The sequence below is a fragment of the Schistocerca cancellata genome, chromosome 1 (genome assembly GCF_023864275.1).
Source record: "Schistocerca cancellata isolate TAMUIC-IGC-003103 chromosome 1, iqSchCanc2.1, whole genome shotgun sequence".
In the NCBI taxonomy this organism is placed as follows: Eukaryota; Metazoa; Arthropoda; class Insecta; order Orthoptera; family Acrididae; genus Schistocerca; species Schistocerca cancellata.
In genome coordinates, this window is record NC_064626.1 from 331216498 (window position 1) to 331243194 (window position 26697).

General features: G+C 43.2%; 1 pseudogene; it reads right to left on the minus strand.

Annotated features, from left to right (window-relative positions):
- Window positions 1–13280: 13280 nt before the first annotated feature.
- Window positions 13281–13852, minus strand: LOC126161307 (GTPase HRas-like; annotated as a pseudogene).
- Window positions 13853–26697: the final 12845 nt, after the last annotated feature.

The following is a 26697-nucleotide window of genomic DNA, read 5'->3' on the forward strand; positions in this document are numbered from 1 at the left end:
TCCAAGGGACGATCCTGGCAGGGTCGCCACGTGCATGGGGGCTTAATTAAATTATAATGCAAATATTTTTTGGTAGCTGTCTGTCCGATTACGCTAGTCTCGTAAACGGCTGGCCCTGACTAGTTTTAGTACGCAATCTGACTGCATAGAATAACAACAAAGAATGAAATGAAAATTTTCTGTTAACACAATTAATTAATTAAGTCCCCAGCAACTATAAAACCTACGAAACCAAAGCACAAGTGTAATTGTTCTGTGTGTGGGAGTGTGACTCAACGTACACATCTGGCACGGTTCTTCTTCAACAAGACAAGAAATTTTAAATATCATTTATACTGAAGTAATTAAAAAAAATAGAAATACTGTAATTGCGCAAGAAACCCAGAATTACACTCTAATAGAAGAACACAAGCCAGATGCTTTGTTGACTGAACCTGTAATGATGCATTATTTGAGACACAGAAATAATAAAAAGAAAAAAAACAGGGAATTTGTTACCTTCATATATATTGACGAAATGCACTCTGATCATTACAATATCTCCATTAGAATAACATCTGCTATCTCTTCCATCAAATAGCTGCATAAAACATGGCACAAACACTCCATACTACCACATCTCCACAACTCTCCACTACATCTGAACAAGAACCGCCTGCCACTACTTCTCAATAATCACTGCCAGTGGAGGTGGCGGAACAAAACTCTCTGGCGCGATCTCTGGCGCTGTGGCTCAGTGTAGCCACCTTTCAACTTCACTATCACATTGGGAACAGAGGATATACGAAGTGTGGAAATCTCGAGTACAGACGTTATACACTAGTTACACCCAATCATCTGACCACGTTTGGAGCCCGTGAGTTCCGCGGAGCGCTCCATTCTGCTCTCTCACGATGTCTAATAACTACTGAGGTCACTGATATGGTGTATATGGCAGTTGGTGGCAGCACACTGCCCCTAACATGAAAAACATATGTTTTTGGAGTGTCCTGGTACTTTTGGTCACATAGTGTATGTACCTGTTGCACTGTTCTCCTATTGTAACATTTGATAGGTCAGGCCATTAGGATAATTCATGTCCTTCAGATTATGTATGTTTGTTGAGCCGTGCGTTGCTCGTGTTCCCGCCATCATGTATTTTACTCCCTCTTTTTAACGTACTTCCACCTCACTACGTTAATTTAAATTAGTATTGTCACTGAGTTGCTGCATTGCCTGACCGTGAGCGGCGCTAGCAGCGCGTATCGATATATCTTCTCTCGTAGTATCTTTGCTGCACTGCTATTACTTCCCGGGCGTTGTCTGTCGTAAGGAATTCGGGTAAGAGAGTTCGGGTGGCGAGTTCGGGCTGCTAGTGAGTTGGAAAGTGTGTGGAGCGCAGTCCGGACCTGCCAGTCTGCGAGTTGCAATGCGGCACTAGTGCAGTCGGGTTGGAGCAGCAGTGAGGTCTGCGTCGACATGGCTCGCCCGACCATTGCCGCCACGCATCACTTGAGCCGGGCCACGGTCTTGGTGGATCGTCGATCGGTCGTCCTACCGGACGACGCGTTTTGGCTCGCCGATCGTTCATAAGTCGGCTGTGTCTGTGTGCATCGACTCCCGATTTGTCTTCATGTGTGTTTAGTTATTGTTGGGTATCGTTCAGGTCTTCGTGCAAGTGTTAGTCAGGTTGTGTGTGTAGTTGTCGTTACTTTCACTGACGACTATTTTAGATCTTGTCGGCATTCTAAGTGATTCGGCCGGATGCTGCGGACCAGGGAAGTTATCTCCGCGTGGTGCAGTCGGCTGAGTCCGCTGGTGGTCCCTGCGCTGTGTCGAAGCGCGTGTGTAGCTGTCGATTGCTACGAGCTTCGTGGTTCAACGACCCAGGACGTCAGAGTTGAGTAGTGGTTGCAACTACCCAAGCCACGTCCATTCATGTTGTGGTGGTTCGTTTCGGTGGTTCGCCGTTGGGGAGTTTTTCTGTGAACAACACCGAGTGTTTCTGTTGCTGAAACTTAGCCGCCATGTGGGGCACTTAACTATATTGGTTGACTACAATTCGAGTTCACCAGCAGAATTTTCTGCGTTGTGGCCGTTAGTGTTCTGGTTACCTGCCCTAGCCACTGACGTAAATTCAGGCAGTGTTCTTTTTGGGTGAGGTTAACTATATTACCGTATTTCACATTCAAGTGTACCAGCGGAATTTTCTGCCTTGTGGCCGTTAGTGTTCCGGTTACCTGCCCTGGCCACTAACTTAATTTCAGGCAGCGTCCTTTCCTCACCTGTTGTCGCTGTCCAACATGGTGTGTAATTTTGACACATAATACATACTTCCTTGTGTATTATCACATTCGTAAACTTTTGTGTTTGAATTCTCATGTACTGATTGATGGCAAGCAAGTCCTTGTGTCGGTCGGTCCATGACTGTCCTCTGGTTGCGTTCCGACGGATCAAGTGTAGTTGGGCTCACCACCTGTCTCACTGTCTCACCTGAGTGAACGAGGGCAGACCGACCTCCCTGGAGGCTTCTGAGTGCCATTGTCATTGTTGTCTTTCCCACCGGTGTTTAATTATCTGTTTCCAGCCACTTAAAAATTTGAAGCTTATGGTTATATTTTTTATATATATTTTTTTTAATTTTGGAAAATTAACTATGGGCTTTCACCCTTGCAATCTTATTCGTAAAATTATCTTTCAAGCTTAAATATTGCGGTCTTCTGCCTGTAAAAGATTATGGTAATATATTTTAAAATTTTGAACTTTAATTGTGGCCTTCAGCCATTTGCGTTGCACCTTGAATATGTTTGTTCTATCTACTTTGCGTTGAGGCTTTCCACGTAGCTGTGATATTTTTTTAATTATTTTATTTGCTATTTTAACTGCATTTTTATCTTGTTGATTTTTAAGATTTCTTGTTTGGAGGTCTTCAGCCGTGAAAGAGTTGCATTTGGTAATGGTTCGGCTATGTGCCGCTTCGGTTGTAAATCTGTTATTAAATTACAATAAACTACAATCAAAAAGTGAAACTGACCCCAAGCTGCGCAGGATTAGCCGAGCGGTCTAAGGCCCCTAGTGTAAATCCTCAGTGAAACGAAAATATTCGCGGAGAGGTAATTCCAAGTCTGTCATTCCGAACCACCAAAGCTGAAGAAATGGTCGAGGAGGTTAATTCAAAGGCGTACCCTTTGGCAGATGCCACACTCAGAACGAAGATCCTTAATTTAGTGCAATAAACCATGAATTATAAACAGTTGAGAAAAGGCTCTAATGAAGCTACAAAAACTCTGAATCGTCAACTATCAGAATTTACAGTAATGGCTGCAGATGCAGAACCATTAGAAATTCTGCTTCATCTACCTCTTTTATGTGAAGACAAAAATGTTTCTTATGTGTTTGTGCGCTCGAAACAAGCTCTGGGGAGAGCGTGTGGTGTGTCACGTCCTGTCGTTGCGTGCTCTGTAACTGTTAATGAAGGCTCACAGCTGAAACCACAAATCCAGGCTATCCAACAGGAGATAGAAAGGCTCCTTGTGTGAACTGATATGTTTATGTAATTTTGTTACAAAACATTCATTATATATCTAGTTTCATACATAAGGTAAGTTTTAAAAAAAGGCGCCGCATTCATGGACTGTGCGGCTGGTCCCGGCGGAGGTTCGAGTCCTCCCTCGGGCATGGGTGTGTGTGTTTGTCCTTAGGATAATTTAGGTTAAGTAGTGTGTAAGCTTAGGGACTGATGACCTTAGCAATTAAGTCCCCGGGTTCGATTCCCGGCGAGGTCAGAGATTTTCTCTGCCTCGTGATGACTGGGTGTTGTGTGATGTCCTTAGGTTAGTTAGGATTAAGTAGTTCTAAGTTCTAGGAGGCTGATGACCATAGATGTTAAGTGCCATAGCGTTCACAGCCATTTGATCCATCCAATTAAGTCCCATAAGATTTCACACACATTTGAACTTTTTTTTTAACTGATCCCAACTTTATTTGGCCTTTTGCACAATCCAGATTACCTCTTCTGCCCAGTGGGATTAGCGAGCGTCTCATTTGTGTCACTTGTATTGTCCAGGAGCAGGTGCAAGCTGTAGCGCTATCCGACAGTACGAAGAAGAGCAGATAATGACAGAATTGACAACAGCGAATCACCACACTATAGTGCGCGTTCATCTGCTCCCGCGGTGGCCGAGCGGTTCTAGGCGCTACAGTCTGGAGCCGCGCGACTGCTACGGTCGCAGGTTCGAATCCTACCTCGGGCATGGATGTGTGTGATGTTCTTAGGTTAGTTAGGTTTAAGTAGTTCTAAGTTCTAGGGGACTGATGAGCTCAGAAGTTAAGTCCCATACTGCTCAGAGTCATTTGAACCATTTTTCTGCTCCCGCGCATAGGCCTACGTGAATGCCCTTATCTGTCAGGCCGCTCTACCTGCTGGACGTACATGTATGCACGTAGCTACGAAAGTGTTAATGTCCAGTAATAGGTATACAGTGACCAGACAGTCAAGTTCCATCTGTCCCACGGCCCTTCTTGAAAATGTGACTTGCTGTTTTTAGGCTCGCTATGCTGCGTCACTACATCTGCAACTACATCTACATTTATACTCCGCAAGCCACCCAACGGTGTGTGGCGGAGGGCACTTTACGTGCCACTGTCATTACCTCCCTTTCCTGTTCCAGTCGCGTATGGTTCGCGGGAAGAACGACTGTCTGAAAGCCTCCGTGCGCGCTCTAATCTCTCTAATTTTACATTCGTGATCTCCTCGGGAGGTATAAGTAGGGGGAAGCAATATATTCGATACCTCATACAGAAACGCACCCTCTCGAAATCTGGCGAGCAAGCTACACTCCGATGCAGAGCGCCTCTCTTGCAGAGTCTGCCATTTGAGTTTGTTAAACATCTCCGTAACGCTAACACGGTTACCAAATAACCCTGTGACGAAACGCGCCGCTCTTCTTTGGATCTTCTCTATCTCCTCCGTCAACCCGATCTAGTACGGATCCCACACTGATGAGCAATACTCAAGTATAGGTCGAACGAGTGTTTTGTAAGCCACCTCCTTTGTTGATGGACTACATTTTCTAAGGACTCTCCCAATGAATATCAACCTGGTACCCGCCTTACCAACAATTGATTTTATATGTTCATTCCACTTCAAATCGTTCCGCACGCATACTCCCAGATATTTTACAGAAGTAACTGCTACCAGTGTTTGTTCCGCTATCATATAATCATACAATAAAGGATCCTTCTTTCTATGTATTCGCAATACATTACATTTGTCTATGTTAAGGGTCAGTTGCCACTCCCTGCACCAAGCGCCTATCCGCTGCAGATCTTCCTGCATTTCGCTACAATTTTCTAATGCTGCAACTTCTTTGTATACTACAGCATCATCCGCGAAAAGCCGCATGGAACTTCCGACACTATCTACTAGGTCATTTATATATATTGTGAAAAGCAATGGTCCCATAACACTCCCCTGTGGCACGCCAGACGTCTCTCCGTTGATAACAACATGCTGTGTTCTGTGTGTGCGCGTTCATCTGCTCCCGCGGTGGCCGAGCGGTTCTAGGCGCTACAGTCTGAAGCCGCGCGACTGCTACGGTCGCAGGTTCGAATCCTACCTCGGGCATGGATGTGTGTGATGTCATTAGGCCACTACGACGACTTACAATAAAGTACCACTACGATGTAATCAGCAAGCGTAACAAAAGTTGCACATTGTTCAGTTGTGCGCCCGGAATTTATTCCAATGGAGACGCGTGGTGGAAAGGCCACGCACAGCTGCACACACACACACACGCGCGCGTACGCGCCAGCTGCTAAGTTGCGCGGCCCGTCGTAATGGGATGAGGCGGCGGGCAGGGCGGGCAGCGCCCGCACAAGTATAATGAAGAGCGCGCAGTGCTAACGAGCGCTGCGCACAGCGCCGGCTCAGCACGACCTGATCCTCCGATCCGCGCTCCGCGCGGCCTCGTCAGCCGGCCTGCAATTTGCGACGCCGGATTAAGACTGCACCAGCCACACCCTCGTCCCTGTCACTCTCGGGTCGTCGGCGGAGGCGCTCTAATCTGTATTGCACGGACGTGACTCACGTCGAACGTCTCTCGTCTCACTTTTCAGCCGGCCACTTTGAGATATTTACTTCATTTAAAGTATCTGCTGCGAGTCTGTTCCGTAGCTCACAGAGTCAGCAGTTTTACTTGATCGTTTCACTGAAAATGCCGTAACGGCACGCTTCTCCTTCAACCCTTCCTAGGCCCGAGAAACAGAGTGAGCGCGAGAGAGTGTGTAACTCCAACACTTTTTCACAATGAGATTTTCACTCTGCAGCGGAGTGTGCGCTGACATGAAACTTCCTTAAAACCGTGTGCCGGACCGAGACTCGAACTCGGGACCTTTGCCTTTCGCGGGCAAGTGCTCTACCAACTGAGCTACCCAAACACGACTCACGCCCCGTCCTCACAGCCTCTGTTTCAGGAGTGCTAGTTCTGCAGATTCGCAGGAGAGCTTCTGTAAAGTTTGGAAGGTAGGAGACGAGGTACTGGCAGAAGTAAGCTGTGAGGACGCGGCGTGAGTCGTGCTTGGGTAGCTCAATTGATATGCCGGCACGGTAGCTCAGCGTGTTCGGTCAGAGGTTTAGCTGCCCTCTGTAATAAAAAAACTGAGTTAATAGATCAACAACGACTTAAAAGGGTGTCTTAGGACATCCGCTCCGATCAGATTCAACGAACAAAATGAGATTAAAAAAAAAAAAAACAAAAAAAAAAGTTGGTAGAGCACTTGCCCGCGAAAGGCAAAGGTCCCGAGTTCGAGTCTCGGTCCGGCACACAGTTTTAATCTGCCAGGAAGTTTCCAACATTTTTTGTTACTCGCAATTTCTCCTTGTTTATAAACAAGCTTCCTGCTCATGGTGTGACGTCTCCTAGAAAGCACTAGAGCTGTAAATGTACAAAACTGAGTGTATTTCGATCGATAAAAACCGTAAGTAATGCGATAGATAATTGTAAAACCTACAATTCGTTAATGTGGTATTTAAATGTTAAAAAGTTAATAAAATGTGTATTTTAGTGTCAAAAAATAAGTATGCAATGGAAAGACATTCTCTGTAAATATGGAAATTCTATGTCATTAACGGTAAAAAGACGGTTCAAAGCTCTAATATTACTGTTGTCTCTACTGTTGAAGAATTAAGTCGTTTAGTTGTTCTTATGCACGAAGTATTTGATTTACGTATTTTCTGTTACAACAAAGGGATAAAAAGTGAATTTCTCCTGTTCTTATTAAAAACCTCTTCACAGGCTAGGTCAAACTCTAAAGCAATTAAACCATCACCGACAGGAATGCCCGCGAGAACTTCATCACAACGTTCTTTCAGAAGTTACAAGAAAAAGAGAAAGAACGAGATACAGCTATGCTAGAACAGTTTAGTGAACTACTAGGGACTAAAGGAAGAGAACGCGAAGAACAGTTAGCTCGCAATGAAAAAGAAGGTGAAAAGAGACGACAGGTCAGAGAGAAATTACGGGATGAGAACGTCACCCTCCAGTTAAATGAAATTCTAACAAAGCGTGACGAAGCTCTCTTAAGAAACTTAGACGACCAGCTAGGAACCATTAACACAGAAATCACCGCTATGAAGGGAGCATATAATGGCTTACCTGAAGAGATATCTACGGTTATTAATGATGTTCCAGGATGCACAAAACTCTTTGGACACTAAAGTAACAAAATTGACAAACAAATTAGACCAGCTTTCCTTAGAAGTAACTGAGCGGGTCGAAGAGCACTTGAAAGTTCAATCGGAAAAGATTGAAACAGGAATAAAATGGTTCAAATGGCTCTGAGCACTATGGGACTTAACTGCTGTGGTCATCAGTCCCCTAGAACTTAGAACTACTTAAAACTAACTAACCTAAGGACATCACACACATCCATGCCCGAGGCAGGATTCGAACCTGCGACCGTAGCAGTCGCGCGGTTCGGGACTGAGCGCCTTAACCGTGAGACCACCGCGGCCGGTGAAACAGGAATAACTCAATGATTGGAGCAAAAGGATGTACAGATTAAGGAACGTGTGACCACTGAGCTGCAAAATGTGGTACAAAAAGCCACAAACGAAGCAATATTCGGTAGTGGTGAACCCGCAAATGAATTGCGAAACGAGCTAAGCCAGATTCAACACACATTGGCGGAGAAACTTCCGCAATGGCGAAGAGAAACACACGACATAATTGCACTTTTTTTTAACTAATAATGGGACTTAACATCTATGGTCATCAGTCCCCTAGAACTTAGAACTACTTAAACCTAACTAACCTAAGGACATCACACACATCCATGCCCGAGGCAGGATTCGAACCTGCGACCGTAGCAGTCGCGCCATAATTGCACTGCTAGAACGTAGTGAGCTTAGTGTGCAAGACACCGAGCGAAATTTGATTCAAGAAAATTGTTATTAGTCAACAACTTTCCCTGAACGAAATATTTACAGTCTTGCTTCAGAGAGGATAGCAACGGTAACTGGCGAACTACAGCTGAGCTAAGCAATTTGGATGCATGAGCTGTTAAGCTAATTGTGCGATAATTCTCGCACTTGTCAGCTATTACAGTCTTCGGAATAGTGTGGATGTTATTACTCCGAATGTTTGATGCTATGTCGCCAGACTCATACATTCTACACACCGTGAATATTGTTTTTTTTTGTTTTTTTTTTACCATTTCCCCCAATCATTTTAGAAATACTGATGGAATGTTATCTATCCCTTCTGCCTTATTTGATCTTAAGTCCTCCAGCTTTCTTAAAGTCTGATTTTAGTACTGGATCCCCTCTCTCTTCTAAACTGATTACTATTTCTTCATTTATCACACCAGACGAATATTCCCTCTCATAGATGCCTTCAGTGTACTCTTTTCACCTATTTGCACTCACCTCTGCATTTATCGGTGGAATTCCCGTTGCACTCTTAATGTTACCAACCTTGCTTTTAATTTCACCGAAGGCTGTTTTGACCTTCCTATATGCTGGGTCAGTCCTTCCGACAGTAATTTCTTTTTCGCTTTCTTCTCTTTGCCACGCAGCCATTTCGTCTTAGCTTCCCTGCACTTCCTATTTATTTTATTCCTCAGCGACTTTTATTTCTGTATTCCTGAATTTCCCTTAATATTTTTGTATTTCATTCTTACATCGATTAACTGTAATATTTCTTCTTTTAATCATCGTTTCTTTGCCGCTACCTTCTTTGCACCTATTTTTTTTTTCTTTCCAACTTCTGCGATTACCCTTTTTAGAGATGTTCATCCCCTTTCAGCTGTACTGCCTAGTGATCTGTTCCTTATTGTTGTATCTATAGCCTTAGAGAACTTCATGAGTGTCTCGTCGTTCCTTAATACATCTGTATCCCACTTCTTTGCGTATTGATTTTTCCTGACAAATGTCTTAAAATTCAACACTACTACTTCGTGATCTGAGTCTATATCTGGTCGTGGATACGCATTATCTGATTTCGGAATCTCTGTGTGACAATAATGTAATCTAACTAAAATATTCCCATACCACCCGACCTTTTCCAACTACGCCTCCTCATTTAGTGATTCTTTAAAAGGATATTCGCTATTATATTCGCTGTTACTAGCTGACATATATTGAAGAACGTAATCAGTGTTTCTTCTCTCTCATTCCTTGTCCCAAGTCCATATTCTCTTGTCCCAAGCCCATATTCTCCTGTAACCATCTCTTCTACTCCTTCTACCTAAACTATCGTTGTCGATGTTGGTGTGCTGTCGATTCTGGTAATAACAACACTATCACTGACCTCTTCACAGTAATTCATCTCTGCCCTGCCTTCCTATTCATAACGAATCCTACTCCTGTTATATAGTTTTCTACGGCTGTTGATGTTGCCCTGTATTCATCTAACCAGGAAGTCTTGTTTCCTTTCCATTTCACTTCACTGGCTCCTATTATATCTAGCCTGACTCTTTTCGTCTCCCTTTTCATATTTTCTAGCTTGCCTACCACGTTCAAGCTTGTGATATTCCACCCCCACCCCCTCCCCAGCGCTCGTAGAACGTTATCCTTTCGTTTGTTATTCAATATTTTTCTCATAGTCACTTCCCTTCTGGCAGACCCCTCCCGGAGATCTGAATGGGAGACTATCATGGAATCTTTTGCCAATGGAGATATCCTCATGACACTTTTTCAGTTACAGGCCACATGTCCTGTGGTTACACAAAACGTGTCTTTAATGCAGCAGGTTCCATTGCTTTCTGCATCCTCATGCCACTGATCATTGCTGATTCTTCCACCTTTAGGGGCAGTTTCTCACCCCAAGGACAAGAGACTGCCAGAAAACCCTATGCGCTTCTCCGCCCTCTTCGACGAGGTCTTTGGCAGAATAAGGGTGACTTCTTAAGCCGGAAGTATTCGGCCACAGTGCTGATAATTAAATAATTTTTTTTGTTTCTTAACATCAGTAGATACTTTCGAAATTTGCAATAACACAGAAATAAAAATACACTAACTTTGTAACTGAAAAACGCATGCTTAACTGAACTGGTGTCTTTGTAATATAATAGTACATAATTATTGCAATACACAACACATTAGGACAAATTGGGAATGTTCACATGTGATTTCACATAGTAATAAAAAGTTATTTGCTCTAATACACTGAAGCGCCAAAGAAACTGGTATAGGCATGTGTATTCAAATAGAGAGATATTTAAACAGACAAAATACGTTGCTGCGGTCGGCCACGCCTATATAAGACAACAAGTGTCTGGCGCAGTTGTTAGACTGGTTACAGCTGCTGCAATGGCAGGTTATCAAAATTTAAATGAGTTTGAACGTGGTGTTATAGCCGGGGCACGAGCGATGGGACACGGTATCTCCGAGGTAGCGACGAAGTAGGGATTTTCCCATAGGATAATTCACGAATGTACTGTGATTATCAAGAATCCGGAAAAACATCAAATTTCCGATATTGCTGGAGCTGGAAACAGATCCTGCAAGAACGGGACCAACGATGGCTCAAGAAAATCGTTCAACTTGACAGAAGTGCAACTCGTCCACAAATTGCTGCAAAATTCAATGCTGTGCCATCAACAAGTTTCAGCGTGTGAACCATTCAATGAAACATCATTGATATGCGCTTTCGGAGTCAAAGGCTCACTCGTGTACCCTTGATGACTACAAGACACAAAGCTTTACGCCTCGCCTGCGCCCGTGAACACCCACGATGGACTGTTGATGACTGGAAACGTGTTGCCTGGTCGGACGAGTCTCGTTTCAAATTGTATCGAGTGGATGGAGGAGTACGGGTATGGAGACAACCTCATGAATCCATGAACCCTCCATGTCAGCAAGGGACTGTTCAAGTTGGTGGAGGCTCTGTAGTGGTGTAGGGCGTGTGCAGTTGGAGTGATGTGGGATCCCTGATACCTCTAGACACGACTCTGACAGGTGACGCGTAAGCATCCTGTGTTATCAGCTGCATATATCCATGTCCGCTGTGCATTGTGACGGACGTGGACAGTTCTTGCAGGACACTGCGACACCCCATACGTCCAGAATTGTTACAGAGTGGCTCCAGGAACACTTCCGCTGGCCACCAAACTCTCCAGACATGAACATATTGAGTATGTCTCGGATGCCTTGCAGCGTGCTGTTCAGAAGAGATCACCGCCTCTCGTACTCTTACGAATTTATGGACAGCTCTGCAGGATTCATGGTATCGGTTCCCTCCAGCACTATTTCAGACATTAGTCGAGTCCATGCCAAGTCATGTTGCGGCACTTCTGCTTGCTCGAGGGGGCCTACACGATATTAGGCCGGTGTACCAGTTTCTTTGGCTGTTCAGTGTATCAATATTACCAGGAACCATTTTCCATTAAAACAATTATGCTACTTGTACCTGACCATATCCACTCAACTTGTTCAAGTCATGAAAAAAATGTTAGTGTCATATTTGTTCATTACAGTCTCCGTGCACTCAGTTTCCTTTCTCAGAAGACTTATTTACTAGTACAGATCGACGATTTGATTACTCTATTCGTATCAATAAGACAGCAACTAAATGTTTCAGTTATATCATCCACTTTAACATTATGAGATGTCCTGATCACAATTTTACTATTGCAATGTGCATCATGCATTCCAATATTAAATGATAATCAAAGACAAATGCTTAATAGGTGTTTGCTGTTGCTTGTTCTGGAGAAATGGTGACACGATACTAGGTACCCGTTTGTACAAGTTTCTACTGATTCATAGTAATGACATGAAGTATTTCCCCTTGATAATGGTGTAACGTTGAAACATGTAAAGAGTATTTGAATAATAAAATGGCCACTTTGTCTCTCAGCGCTTTTATGCAAATTTTAACTTATACCGTTTAGCATCAGCCTGGTCACTTCTCAATAGCACTCAGTATACAAGCTATCCATTTCAAGAAACATGCTTTAAAAATGCAAAAGGGGAACATTTGATTGAATGATCACAGTTCAAAAGAATAAAATTGTTATAACTGTGCTACAAGACAAATGTCAAAAGTATTACATAGGAACTGTAAATAAGTAATGATAATCGTACAGTGCAAAGTGAATTTGAAAACATTTACAAAGAACATGTGTCTCTCTCTTGCTCTCTCTCTCTCTCTCTCTCTCTCTCTCTCTCTCTCACACACACACACACACACACACACACACACACACACACACACACAAGAGTAAAGGTTTGCGTACTTTGAAGCATAACAGTTTAAAAACATTATGAATTGCGCACATCATGTATGTCACAAAATGAGGTACACTTGAATTTGTGCTTAAGACTTTCAAATGGGAGTACTGTTGGCCAAATTTTATTGCAAACGTGACTCATTCATATAGAAAAAGTGAACACTGAAGTTACTGCCAGTATAAATCACGCGATAAAAAGATCTGAATGATAACAAAAACTTCTACAATGAGGACAAGTATTTATAATAATAGAATAATAATAACAAAATTTCGTATCAAAACATAAGTGAGCATCAATCTTCTCTATTTCCTTTACGCAGTTTTTCGGTCTGACGAGGGAAACTTCAATTTCTTTGCAAAAAAATAAATAAATAAATAAATAAAATAAAATAAAGAAGGACAAAAGGTTGAGAGGAAATCACACTGGAAGTATAAGCCGCTTATATGCTTCTAACAACCATGGCAAATGTAAAGAAGAATTACATGCTCATCATATGCAATTATGGAACGAGATTAGATAAATTTTAATATTAAAAGAAATATAGTTATAAGTTAAAATGATTAAACCACTACAGCAAACAGCACCTCTTCTTTTTGTGAGTTCTTCTCAATCTTTCTCGTTTTTCTCGCCCTGCGTCTTCCTTATCTTTTCTGATTTCTCGTACAAGGTTACAGAATGCGTCGTCAACACTCATACGTGTTTTTGTTGATGTTTCGAGGAAGGGTATTCCAAACTGCTTCGCTGTTTCGCGTGCTTGGCTTGTGTAAATTACTCACGGTGGTAGGTCACACTAATTCTCACCTAAAACCATTGGGACTTCCTCTACATCCTAACGCATTTTATCTACTCGCAATAAGTTCCAATATCTTCAAAGGATTTTGCACTGTTAACAGCGAAATCTAAAAGAAAACCTTCACCAATCCTCATGTATTGGTCTCTCATAGCACTATATTGTTCTTGACCTGCTGTGTCCAATATGCCTAGCAAACACGTCTCTCCGTCAATCAAAACCTGTTTCCGATAACAATCTTCAGTTTTAGTGTCATATCCGTCCACAAAATGACTTTGTATAAGTTGAATTGTCAATGCACTTTTCCTAACGCCACCTGCACCCGCAACAACCAGTTTGTATTCAATCATTCTCGAAGATGTAAAGCGAGCATAGCAGTACCGAAAACGTACAGTTGTGAAAACCTCTTTTACAACATAATTGGAATATATCACACTTCAGTTATAACTTTTCCGTCGCTATCACTTTTATTTCCATAAACAATGTTCTGCCACCTCGAAAACGCACCCGAGACCGAGGACGTTTTGATTATTAATCAAAAACGCTACCCCTAGACATGGGTCTTTAGTGCTAGCCAGGCCGAGAAACATGTGAGCTGAACAAACGTATTCTGCTGTTGCTAGTGTAATGGAGAACTGGTAACGCTGCAGAATATGTCTGTCAACAAAGTGGCGGTCGACTTACTTCCTGGAGTGAGTCAGTGTTATCCTGTTTGATTTATCGGCTATTCCGGTCTGGATAGTGAATATCAGCCAATGGACAAATAGTAATAGACAATGATAACAGTACGAAATTAGAATTATATATTAATGTCTCCAGCTGCTGACGTGCGTTCAGATGTACCAACGGGGACAGATGAAAATGTGTGCCCTGACCGGGACTCGAACACGGGATCTCCTGCTTACATGACAGACGCTTTATCCAGCTGAGACGGCGAGGGCACAGAGGATAGTGCGACTGCAAGGACTGTCTCGCGCACGCCCCCCCCCCCCCCCCGCCCCCCGCGAGACCCATCATTCTCACCTTATATGCCCACACACTACAGTCGTAGTGCCCCTACCCAACACGCTCATTACTCGTGCTCGTGGAAGACATTCTTACCAAATCTCGTAAGAGTTCGGGTAATATGTGTGCATCCGGACAGAGGAAGAAGGTCATGGCCGGTATTGCCAGAACTACTTATATGGATATGGTGTCTGTTCTTTAGGACATGATCAGAGTATAAATTTCTAATGGCGCTTAATACAAACTTTGGGCGATTGACAATGGCTTCTTGCGTAAGGTCCGTTCATTGTCAGTTTGACCATGAATGACTCTTTTGAAAATATTTCTCTATCGGACTTCGTAGATCGAATAATACCAAGCAGTGGCTCGTGCTGGACCATTCTTAAAATTTGCAAGATGGAATCTTTAGCCATGCCAAGACGACGTTTAACTGGAACAATAGCTTGTAACATAAATGAAATATAAGATTAAATAATATTACTGCATTCAAAAATTATTACACTAACCTAAATTACATAGACACTTACATTAATTCTGTTTCTGTGTTTAACTACGAGTCCGCCTTGTGAGATTGCGTCTCAATAAAATAGAATAATTATGGCGTGTCAAATAATTATATGCAGCGATGGCAGATAAGCCTCCGATCTGGGCAGTTACAAGAACAAAAAAGGTGCCGTCTTCCCTGCAAGACAACTGAACTGCGTAATTATTCTAGTGTTTCAGGGGTTTCACGCCACAGTCGATACAACCGCTCCAACTAATTAGTATCTTTAGTAATTCTTTATTTATATTCTCAATTTATATCTACGTTTTGCAATATATCAACGCCCATCCTGCAAATGTGCCTATAAACCTGCTAAATTCACTCGATATTTTTGTCACTTAGATTAAATATCTGAGTGATTGTCACTGAAGGAAGGGCGTAGCAAATATGGTTTTGAATCCAGGAAGCTCATTCAACCGAAACTCTAGATTTATGGTGCGAATTCTCTGTCTTAGCCTTGATTGGGACGACAAGGAAGCGCAGTCAGCTGCAGTTGAATGTTGGCTTAATGGCGAAGTGTTCGCCCTTCAAGGGGAAGATGGCGTTAGCTTTCGACTCTAATCACCTGTGAAATAACCCCCACCCCTCACCCCACCCCCAGTAGCCAGATCGACACTAAATAAATAAAGCTTAAGACAACTGCTCCCCCATAGCTTTTGTCGCTGCTTTGATTCTGTACTCTGTACATCCAAAGATGAAAAACCTGTAGAATTGTACATTTGTTAATGTCTGCTTTTTTGCTTCTGTCAATTGTATTGACCTAGCTGTAGTACTGAATGCTTTATTAACTTGGTTTAGTTATGTATTTTCCTGTTATATTTGCATGTTTTCGTGCTGGTCCATCCTGTAGCAGTACTTCAATATGACTGTGGGCTGAACGTAGAAACAGATCGTTTCGAAACAGCTCACACTGAATAGTGTTTTCTCCTTACTTTATTGATCCAACAGATAAACGAAAAATAAAAATTAAACAGCTGCAGTACAGTTTCTCACATTACCTAGAACAGTCCGACCGTCCTCAGGTGCTTTTTCGTCTTCGCACCAGTAGATAATACATACTGAAACGCCAAATAAACCGATATAGGCATCCTTTTTCAAATACAGAGATATGTAAACAGGCAGAATACTGCGCTGCGGTCGGCCACGCCTATATAAGACAACACGCGTCTGGCGCAGTTGTTATATCGGTTACTGCTGCTACAATGGCAGGCTATCAAGCTTTAAGTGAGTTTGAGCATGATGTTATAGTCGGCGCACGAACGATGAGACACAGCATCTCCGACGTAGAGATAAAGTGGGGATTTTCCCGTACGACCATTTCTCCAGTGTACCGGTAAAACATCAAATATCCGACATCGATGCGGCCAGAAAAACATCCTGCGAGAATTGGACTATCATCATCATCATCATCATAATTAAATACTGATTATGCCTTTCAGCGGTCTGGAGCATAGTCCCCCTTATAAAATTCCTCCATGATCCCCTATTCAGTGCTAACATTGATGCCTCTTCTGATGTTAAGCCTATTACTTCAAAATCATTCTTAACCGAATCCAGGTACCTTCTCCTTGGTCTACCCCGACTCCTCCTACTCTCTACTGCTGAACCCATGAGTCTCTTGGGTAACCTTGCTTCTCCCATGCGTGTAACATGACCCCACCATCTAAGCCTGTTCGCCCTGGCTGCTACATCTATAGAGTTCATTCCCAGTTTTTCTTTGATTTCCTCATTGTGGACACCCTCCTGACATTTTTCCCATCTACTAGTACCTGCAATCATCCTAGCTACTTTCATATCCGTAACCTCAACCCTATTGATAAGGTAACCTGAATCCACCCAGCTTTCGCTCCCATACACCAAAGTTGGTCGAAAGATTGAACGGTGCACAGGTAACTTAGTCTTGGTACTGACTTCCTTCTTGCAGAAGAGAGCAGATCGTAGTTGAGCGCTCACTGCATTAGCTTTGCTACACCTCGCTTCCAGTTCTTTCACTATGTTGTGAGAATATGCATCCTAAGTACTTGAAACCGTCCACCTGTTCTAACTTTGTTCCTCCTATTTGGCACTCAATCCGTTTATATCTCTTTCCCACTGCCATTACTTTCGTTTTGGAGATGTTAATCTACATACCATAGTCCTTACATTTCTGATCTAGCTCTGAAATATTACTTTGCAAACTTTCAATCGAATCTGCCATCACAACTAAGTCATCCGCATATGCGAGACTGCTTATTTTGTGTTCACATATCTTAATCTCACCCAGCCAGTCTATTGTTTTCAACATATGATCCATAAATAATATGAACAACAGTGTAGACAGGTTGCAGCATTGTCTTACCCCTGAAACTACTCTGAACCATGAACTCAGTTTACCGTCAACTCTAACTGCTGCCCGACTATCCATGTAAAGACCTTTAATTGCTTGCAAAAGTTTGCCTCCTATTCCATAATCTTGTAGAACAGACAATAACTTGCTCCTAAGAACCCGGTCATATGCCTTTTCTAGATCTATAAAGCATAGATACAATTCCCTGTTCCACTCATAACACTTCTCCATTATTTGCCGTAAGCTAAAGATCTGGTCCTGACTACCTCTAAGAGGCCTAAACCCACACTGATTTTCATCCAATTTGTCCTCAACTAATACTCGCACTTTCCTTTCAACAATACCTGAGAACATTTTACCCACAACGCTGATTAAAGAGATACCTCTGTAGCTGTTACAATCTTTTATGTTTCCATGTTTAAAGATTGGTGTGATTACTGCTTTCGTCCAGTCTGATGGAACCTGTCCCGACTCCCACGCCATTTCAATTATCCTGTGTAGCCATTGAAGACCTGACGTTCCACTGTATTTGATGAGTTCCGACTTAATTTCAACCACCCCAGCCGCTTTATTGCACTGCAATATATTGACCATTTTCTCCACTTCCTCAAATGTGATCCTATTTCCATCATCATTCCTATCCCATTGTACATCGAAATCTGAAACATTACTCATCGTATTTTCACCTACATTGAGCAACTCTTCAAAATATTCCCTCCATCTGCCCAAGGCATCAACAGGATTCACCAGCAGTTTTCCTGACCTGTCCAAAATACTTGTCATTTCCTTCTTAACTCCCTTTCGAAGACTGCTAATTACACTCCAGAATGGTTTTCCAGCAGCTTGACCCAAAGTCTCCAACCTGTTTCCAAAGTCTTCCCACGATTTCTTCTTGGATGCTGCAATTATCTGCTTGGCTTTGTTTCTTTCTTCAACATACCTTTCTCTGTCTACCTGAGTTCTAGTATGTAGCCATTTTTGATACGCCATCTTTTTCCTTTTACAGGCTACCTTGTCATTCCACCAAGCTGTTTGCTTCATCCTACCTTTACACACTACTGTTCCAAGACATTCTTTAGCGACTTCTAGTACCTGTACCTTGCCCATTCCTTTTCCAATGACTGTAATTGCCTACCTTCAACTAACTGGTACCTTTCTGAGATCACTGTTATGTACTTGTGCCTGATTTCCTTATCCTGAAGTTTCTCCACTCTTATCCTCCTACATATGGACCTGACCTCCTGCACTTTCGGCCTCACAATACCCATTTCACTGCAGATTAAATAGTGATCAGTGTCATCAAAGAATCCCCTGAATACACGTGTGTCCCTCACAACCTTCCTGAATTCCTGATCTGTTATTATATAGTCAATGACAGATCTGGTTCCCCTGTCTTCCCAAGTATACCGGTGAATGTTCTTAGGTTTAAAAAATGAGTTTGTGATTACTAAGCCCATACTGGCACAGAAATCCAAGAGTTGTTTCCCGTTCCTGTTGGCCTCCATATCCTCTCCAAATTTACCCATAACCTTTTCATACCCTTCTGTTCGATTTCCAATCCTGGCATTAAAATCACCCATGAGCAGAACACTGTCCTTGTCCTTTACTCTAACAACTATGTCACTGAGTGCGTCATAAAAACTATCCATCTTATCTTGATCTGTCTCTTCACAATGCGAATATACTGACACAATCCTAATTTTCTTGTTAGACACTGTCAAATCTATCCACATCAGTCGTTCGTTTACGTATCTTACTGCAACTACGCTGGATTTCATTTCTTTCCCGATGTAAAGCCCTACACCCCATTATGTTATTCCTGCTTTGACTCCTGATAGGTAAACCTTGTATTCTCCCACTTCCTCTTCTTTCTCACCCCTTACCCGAATGTCACTAACAGCTAAAACGTCCAACCCCATCTTAATTGCAGCCTCTGCTAACTCTACCTTCTTCCCAGAGTAGCCCCCATTGATATTAATAGCTCCCCATCTCGTTACCATTCGTTTGCCGAGTCGTATCTTAGGAGTCCCTGGTTTGTCAATTGGAGGCGGAGCTCCGTCACCTCCAAAGTTCCGAGGCATTTTGCTCTGATTGTTGCCAGCATCATATTTTAAGTACCAGGGAAGCAGGTTGCTAGCCTTACTTGCCCCGGGTCCCATTGGGTTTTACCCCTAACGATTGAGGGACTAACCGGTGGATTTGGTAGTCTTTGCCGTCTGAGCACAAAGGTGACCACGACTCAGAATATGTCCGAGATGCCCAGCCTTATTCCAAAGTAACTGGTATCCTGACTGTCAGGACCACTTACTTGGCCACTCATACGTTGCCGTGGTTCATGAATTAGGAAATGACAACAGAACCCACACCATGAACTACTGGGACCATCGACGACTGAAGAAAATCGTTCAGCGTGACAGGTGACACGTACGTAAGCGTCACTTGCATCCATTCATGTCCATTGTGCATTCCGACGAACTTAGGCAATTCCAACAGGACAATGCGACACCCCACACGTCCAGAATTGCTACAGAGTACCTCCAGGAACACTGTTCTGAGTGTAAACACTTCCGCTGGCCACCAAACTGCCCTCACATGCACGTTATTTACCACGTCTGGGATGCCTTGCAACGTGCTATTCAAAAGAGATGTCCACCCCCTAGTACTCGTACGGATTTATGGACAGCCTTACATGTTTTATGGTGTCAGTTCCCTCCAGCACTACTTCAGACATTAATCGAGTCCATGCTAGGTCCTGTTGTGGCACTTCTGCGTGCTCGCGGGGACCCTACACGATATTAGGCAGATAAACTAGTTTCTTTCGCTCTTCAGAGTACTTCGTCTCCTTTCATGTTTTGCTGCGTAACAGACACTAAAGCTGTGCACTTCAGCACAACAATAAGGGCGATGGATCTCACAAATTCTTTCATCTGCTGTACAAGTGTACATGGGTAAACCCAGTAATGTATTGAATAACACATAAAATAAATAATAATGTACATTAAATGTGTTCTAGCTTGGAAACCATTCGGAATAGGACATCCATCTATATGAAGAAACAGACGCATAACAAAGAATGGTATTCTTCGCGTTTCTTCAAAATGCTAATGAAGTTTTGAAACCTAGGACATACTATTTTTAGCCTCATTAACGTAGTTACTTAATATACGTAACGAGCATATAGCTTCAAATTTTTCGTATTTACTGCATTTCGAAATACATACATATTTTGCAAATTACAGTACATTCCAATCATAGCCGGCCAGTGTGGCCGAGCGGTTCTAGGCGCTTCAGTCTGGAACCGCGCAACCGCTACGGTCGCAGGTTCGAATCCTGCCTCGGACATGGATGTGTGTGATATCCTTAGGTTAGTTAGGGGAATGATGACCTCAGATGTTAGGTCCCATAGTGCTCAGAGCCATTTGAACCATACCAATCATATTACTAACTAAATGAATTCATAATGTCGGACATTCTGCGCATGCTTGAAAGTCACCTGTCTCTAGCGTTTTGTTTCTCACTATAACGGGTACCACGAAACCAGCAAGTGGGTTTGCGCGAGCATCGGTCCCCGTCGTAGAATGGAAGTACTAAGAGAAGTCGCGTTCTGCCAGTGGGTGAGACTGCTTGAAAACAGCGGTGTGGCGGTAATAGTAGAACACTGGGAACCACACAGCTAAGTTTTCGAAACGTATAGTTGCGGAATGCGCTGCATCATCCCTGTCGTTCTACAGCTCATCGCGCATTCCTTGTCCACCATATTGCAATTTATAGTTTACAGCCATCGATTCGTTCAGAAACTCGGTTAGGAATTTTAATGTACTGGACCATTTTTAATGTGGATACGCGTTTCGAGTAGAAAGGAGTACCCGAAGTTAGGATATTTGTCGTGACAAATGAATTTTGAGGGGCAAGTAGTTGCTACGGGATGTACTGGACGTTAAGGGGCCACCCGTCGGGCGTGTCGAGGCAGAAGCTGCAGTTGACAACGGCCGTAAGGCGGGCCCGTTACTGCAGCGCCGCTACCTGCTGCCGCTAAGCGGCGTTATGCGCCGTAAAGAGGGCGCCGCAGCCGCACGGCGGGAGCTCAGCTCGCCCTCTACTTCCGCGGCGCCTTCCGAAAGCTAATCAGCGGACGCTGGCACTGTTTACGGCCTCAGCCTGCAGCCCGCCTCACCTGTTCCACGCCCTGCCCCCGCGATTGGCTGTGTCACGCCACATTACGAGCTGCAACAAGCTGGACGAATGCCGGACATTTGCCACGCAGGACATTTACCACGCCGGACATTTGCCACACTTGCCCCTTTGCCAGGTAGCTTGAGTATTGATCCCTCAGATAAGGGACGCCCTTCCCCGCACTACTTCTGTCCGCTTACAAACCGCCGTCTCCACATCTTACTGATACAACCAGTACGTAAGGGACCTTCTTCTTCGACATCTTGGTGAAATACAGAGCTTCTTTTCCGAAATCGAAATATTTATACCTCTCGGAAAACGAAAGCAATTCCGACGATTATGTCAGTATGTAATTAGTTCTGCCAAGTATAAATATAGATCCCTCTGTCTGTACGGTTGCTTCCTTTCACGCTTACTGATTGCGATAGAAACAGTCCATCGCCATGAGAGCAACAAGAAAGGAACGATGTAAAGAGAATGCGAATGTACGCTAATCATTTCTTTTTGATCACTGCATTTGTGCCTACTTTAATTACTACAACTACATGCCCAAAAGACAATAAGGAAAGAAGAAATGGGTTTGTGAATGTTTGAAAAGAAGAACGACATACTCCATATGAATTTACTCTCTAAAATCCGATAACCCTTGCGGCGAAACATTAGTTAATAAAGTGAAGCGGGTCAATGCTCAAAGCATGACTGAAAATACGTTCACTAAAAAGAGATAAGAACATCTATGATTGACATGTCATCTAAAGTCGACGTACAATTTTAAAATGTTAGAAAGAAGGAAATGAAGTAATACAGAATGCTATGCTCGTAACGTACGTTGTTGTTCTACATTGTTTAGCTCTGGTATTTACAGGGTCACAGACAAAGCGTCCTAGGTTTTGGAGGGAAAAGCCGTAATTGTAATGATCTGCACTACAACAGAAACAAGAAAAAAATGTTCAAAATGTGTGTGAAATCTTATGGGACTTAACTGCTAAGGTCATCAGTCCCTAAGCTTACACAATACTTAACCTAAAGTATCCTAAGGACAAACACACACACGCATGCCCGAGGGAGGACTCGAACCTCCGCCGGGACCAGACGCACAGTCCGTGACTGCAGCGCCTTAGACCGCAGAAATAAGAAGCACAACTTAAGGAAAAATAATGTAATGTGTGTTCCGGCTCACAAGCGACATTGAAGCAGATAGTCCCTGTGACTCAGTATGGGAAGAGGTTATATTCGGCAACCGGAATAAATTAATAACTGGCTCCTTTTACCCACCCCCGGTCTCAGATGAAACAGCTGCTGAACAGTTCAAAGAAAACTTGAGTCTCATCACAAATAGGTACGCTACTCATATAGTTGGCAGTGACTTCAACTACCTTCCGTATGTTGACAAAAATACATTTTCAGACTCTATTGTAGATAAAAAAACAACTTCCGTAATTGTTGTAAATGCTTTTTTTAAAAAATAATTTTGAACAATTAGTTTATGAGCCCATTCAAGTTGTAACGAAAACACACTTGACCTCTTAGCCACAAATAATCCTGAGCATCACGACGGATACACGGATACAGGGATACAGGGATTAGTGAACACACAGTCGAGCGAGGCTCAATTCCGTAACAAAGAAATTCACCAAAACTAGACGCGAAATATATCTATTTATAAAAGCAGCTAAAAATTCGCTTGAAGTGTTTCTAAGAGACAGTCTCCAGTACTTCCAAACAATGTAAGTGAAGACCATATGTGGCTTCAGTTCAAAGAAATAGTATCAACAGCACTCGAGAGATTCATACCAAATAAATTAATAAGAGAAGGAACTGATCCCCCATGGTACACAAAACACGACAGAAAGCTGCTGCAAGAGCACCGAAAAAGGCACGTCTAATTTAGACGAATGCAAAATCTTCAAGATTGGAGAAGTTTTACTGAGGCTCGAAATTTGGTGCGGATTTCAACGCGAGATGCATTTAATAGTTTCTACAATAATACTCTCTCTAGAAATGTGGCGGAAAATCCATAGGGATTCTGGTCCTATGTTAAGTAAACCAGCGGAAAGGCTCAGTAAGTATCTTTACTGCGGATCGGGCGACGGGTGAGGAGGAGGGGGGGGGGGGGGGGAGGAGGGGGAGACAAGGGATCCAACCCTTCTGAGTAGGTAAATGTCCGGCGTGGCAAATGTCTGCACACCAGTTCACCAGCTGGACACGCACAGCACTAAAACCTGAGGGGCACTTAGAAGACAGTACTGAGCCCCATGAAACACCGAACGAAAAATTATGTTGCTGATTTCTTGACGACAAAAACTAAGACCACAAACAAACAAAAATTGGTAGGCTTTTTTTAAGTAAAGATTTCCTCAAGCTGAAAGTTGATTTGAGCATTGCAGTACTTTACTAACCATGCCCCTAATGTAGATGGGTTACCTACAGTCTAACATGGACTCTCATCCACAAAACATTTTCGCATTAAATATTTTTGGACGGAGGTAAAGGAAGTGATAGATGATGGGAAAAGTCGTACAATCGACTGGGAATCAGTTCGCCTAACCTTTGCATTTGTCGGCTCATCGGACACAATATTAGTCGTCCCTCACACTCGTAGCTTTTGTTCGCTGTATATGGGGTGTTGAACTTGTACCAGAAATTCATGTGACCCTTCACCACTGACATATATGACTGCAGTGAAGTGGTACATAAATGCAAGTCGATTTTCAAATGGTTCAAATGGCTCTAAGCACTATGGGACATCTGAGGTCATCAGTCCCCTAGCCTTGGAACTACTTAAACCTAACTAACCTAAGGACATCACACACATCCGTTCCGGAGGCAGAATTCGAACCTGCGTCCGCAGCAGCAGCGCGGCTCCGGACTGAAGCGCCTAGAACCGCTCGGTTACAACGACTGGCCAAGTCGATTTTGTCAGATCATTGCTGTAAGGTGGTTGACGTGGAGACGTGCCAGAATGGCAGAAGAGAGCTGTTGTGTCTGACATCCCGACGATCCAACGTGAATGCACTTCACCGAGATACTGAATCAACATATAGTGTCCAACGTGCCTGCATGGAATCCCGAACCACTCGCAACCATGTAACACGGCATAAGGAGAGTGGATGTAGAAATTCCTAATCGACTGGGACCGCAGACGACTGTCACGCCTTGCCGATGACAGTCGGTTTAAAATATGGCAGGAACTGCTGCTGTCGGTGGAGTCACACTGGCTCCATCCCAGGCCTTATGGTCAGCGGTGCGAAAAGCTATAATGCTCGTTCAACTTTGGTGTTTCTGGAGGGGACGCTAACCTGCGCTCGGCACGTGCAGAATATTGTTGGGCCCGTTCTTTTGCCGTTCATGCAACAGGAAGGTGACGTGTCGTTGAACAGGATTATGCTCGCCCACACACTGCCCGTGAATCTCAAAGTACTCTGCAAAACGTGCAGAAACTTCCCTGGCCAGCACGATCTCCGGACTTGTCTCCAGCCGAGCACGTGTGGGATATGATGGGACGGGAAGTGACTCGTACGACTCATCAGTCAAGATTAGAGCTACAAGAACAGGTTGAGCAGGCGTGGCATAACGTATCCCAGAAAAGTGTTCTCCGTCTGTACGACCGACTTGATGGCAGAGTCAGCGCCTTCACTGCCACTCGTGGAGGCTATACCATGTACTAATGTGGGTGTTTCAGCATGAGTCGATGCCTGGTAGCTCAGAATCGCTTCTTCTATTGATCTGCAAACGTCATCATTTCATGTACTCAATATGCACTGTTGCAACAACAAATCTTGAACGATTTGGAAACCTATAAAAGAGTGCACTAACTTTTTTCCGGCAGATTGTATTTCAGCTATAACAGCGAACGTCACAAGCATACGATTAAGAGGTAGAAGTAGAAAGGAATGCATGAGGGCTTTGAACGGATAGCTTAGTTCATAGAGAGACGTGTAAATCTAATAATGGTGCGGAATTGATGTACTACAGTAGCGGAAGAAGTAAAAGGCCGCTTTATAGGAGGATTGGGCCTCGGCATAGGAATGAGAGAGGAGAAAAGACTCCTTGAATGCTGCAGTAAACTATAACTACTAACAGGCAATATACTGTTTAAAGTTCACAAGGGGTCCAAAATTCTCAAGGGGGGAACGTACCCTTGGAAAAGGCCAGGAGACAGAGGATGATTCAAGCTGTTCTACGTTATGATGACGCAGGGAATCGATAAGCGAATAATGGGTTATAACTCATACCAGTGAGCAGATATAGACTCTGATCACAATTTGATATTAAAGAGTAACTGTCATGATAAATAATGCACAAGAAACTGTGATGTACATTCGAAGTTCTCTGAGTCTGCTGTTATTGTAATAGTGAATACTACAGTAGGCACTTAAGCTGAGAAAGACTAGAGATATCCGAAAAGACTAAACACAAAAGTTGAACAAACAAGCACACTGGTATAAGAAAGGTAATTGTGAAGAAATTGAGGTAACAGAGAACATATTTCAACTGGTCGACAGGTGATGTAAATTCACAAACGTGCAGTAAAAGCAAGGAGCAGAGCAATGCAAGTCGCGTAGTACTGAAATGAATGGGAAGTGCAAGGAAGTTAAGGTACAATGGCTGCGTAAAAACACGTGAAGAATTTCTGAATTTTTGAGTCATCACGAGTTCCTTCCCGGCGCTAATTTCTTGATTTCAGAATAGCATTTGCACCCTACGTCCTCAGTTATTTGTTGGATGTATTCCAACCTCTGTCTTTTCCTACAGTTTTTACTGTCATCAGTCCACCTAATTTTCGACATTCTTCTGCAGCGCCACATTGTCTCTTTAGTGCCGGTTTTCCCAACGTCCGTGTCTCACTACCATACAATACTGTGCTCCAAACGTACATTCTCAAAAATTTCTTCCTTAAATTAACGCCTATATTTGATACCAGCAGAATTCTCTTGGGCAGGAATGCCCAGTCTGCCTGTACTAGTCTGCTTTCTATGTCCATCTTGCTTCGTCCAACAGGGATTATTTTGCTTCCGTGGTAGAAGAATTCCTTAACTTAGCTAACTTCATCTACTTCGAGTCAACAACTTTAATACTATTCCTTGCTATTCTCATTTCTGCTAGCTCTCATTACCTTCGTCTTTTTCCAGTTTACTCTCTATCCA